This window comes from Nicotiana tabacum, chromosome 23 (assembly GCF_000715075.1).
Source record: "Nicotiana tabacum cultivar K326 chromosome 23, ASM71507v2, whole genome shotgun sequence".
In the NCBI taxonomy this organism is placed as follows: domain Eukaryota; kingdom Viridiplantae; phylum Streptophyta; class Magnoliopsida; order Solanales; family Solanaceae; genus Nicotiana; species Nicotiana tabacum.
In genome coordinates this window covers 139,165,129-139,166,948 of record NC_134102.1, presented here as the reverse complement: position 1 = coordinate 139,166,948, position 1,820 = coordinate 139,165,129, and the positions used below count along the sequence as shown (strand labels likewise).

General features: G+C 37.5%; 1 long non-coding RNA gene across 1 annotated transcript; it reads right to left on the bottom strand.

Annotated features, from left to right (window-relative positions):
- Window positions 1-645: 645 nt before the first annotated feature.
- LOC107779381 (uncharacterized) lies at window positions 646-1,592 on the bottom strand. The gene is made up of 2 exons (XR_012706210.1): window positions 974-1,592; window positions 646-884 (listed from the first exon to the last, which is right to left on the bottom strand). It is a non-coding gene; the product is annotated as an uncharacterized LOC107779381 (long non-coding RNA).
- Window positions 1,593-1,820: the final 228 nt, after the last annotated feature.

Sequence of the window (1,820 nt, the reverse complement as noted above, 5' to 3'; positions counted from 1 at the left end):
TATTTGTTGATTGATTTGCACGGAGTTGTTTAAAAACTCCAATTTAGAATGCTTAAGTTAAAGAATATTTTCCCATGACTCCAATTTAGAATGCTTAAGGCTGCGTACGACAGACCCTTGTGGTCCGAACCTCGCATATAGTGAGAGCTTAGTGCACCGCCCTTTTACTCCTATCTTGAAATGTGTGACTTGCCTTTACCTCGATGGAAAGCGATTAATTTCTTCCTATACCTATTCAAGATTGCGATTAGTCCTTTCGCTAGGATATTTCTTTCTATTTGATTTTCAATTTTGTGCATTGATTTATGTTATCTATTTTGGGTGTTCTTCATATAATTTTTTATTTGAATCTTACGACTCATTATTCATGTATTTTAACTTAACTGGTGTTAAGTCCGTGATTTATAATCGGAAATTGTTTGATCGATTTGAATTGTAGTTGTAACTGTAAATACAAGTATGGAGTATCATAAATTATTCAGCCCATATTTGCTTTATCTTTAACCCTAGCAAATTTTTTGGTTTTCTTAGTTTGTATGGTGCAAAATTGCTAATCTTGCATGCAGATTACTAAACTCACAGGCACGGTAATAAACTCAAAGCGGTTTTACATCATGCAGAAAACATAGCACACACAAGAAGACCTTTTTTTTAGGTTATTTTCTCATAGATTTATTTTCAAAGGGAATAAGCAGTTACATTATTATAAAGTACGTAATACACCAACACACACACACAAATTCTCAAGTTCCATAGTAGGTTCATAACTTCAGTAGTCAATCCATGGCTGAAATGTGCTTTTTATTTATTGTTATATAATCCCTAGCTAGTACTAGGAACTTCACTCTCTTCCTTCTCATAAGCCAGGCTACTACTTACCAAATCTGCGTAAAAGAAATTTTACACTATCAGTTCAATTTAACTTGTTATAACAGATTGTATGTTTAATTTTTCAGATAATATGAACAGTTACCTGTAGTTATTTAGCAGCGACGTTCATCATCACTGCTGTCGCTACAGTCGCTGCCGCTACCGTAACCACCCTTTCTCCTGCGGTGTTGCTTCTTGTAAGTGGTGGTGCAACCAGAAGTTGCCCCCATTCCATAGCCACCATGTCCCTCATGTTTTTTTCCAAAGCCCATAACATGGCCCAAAGCGCCCGAGCCCGTTCCACTGAACCCAGGTTTTTGCATGTGAGTGTTGTGGCCCGTGCCATAGCCCATCATTCCATGAGTGTTGTGGCCCGAGCCATAGCCCATTTTACCATGGTCTGATCCATGCCCCATCATTGGCCCACATGGGTTAGTGCTACCATATCTGTTACCTAGTCCATGTTGATGGCCGTGGCTAGTACCATAACCAGTCATTCCAGGGTTGGTTTCGTAACACCTTTCTTTCTCATAGTAAGATTGTTGGTAACCAGTGTTCGAGTAGTTAGTTGGTTTTTGGTAAGTGCCTGAGGATTTCTCATGGCTATAGTAATCAAAATCCTTAGCTTCTTCTTTGTAGCATTGCATTGAGGCCATGGTTAATGTTTAAATGGATGTTTGAGATGAGTATTTTGTTTGGTTTTTTGGCTGGCTTGAGGAAAATGAAGAGGGGATGATAGGTATTTATACAAGTTATAGCTTAGTGGGATTCTCTCATTTCCTCTATTATTTGATGATATTTTTTGGATCTTTTCCTTTTCCTTTTGTAAATTGCCAAGGGCCAAAAAGAACTTATTCCTGTGGGATAATATGGATGAATATGATAGAGATATATTCCTATCCTTGTTCAATTTATTTTTATTTTGAGCGGTAGGAAATTAGTGTCGTACC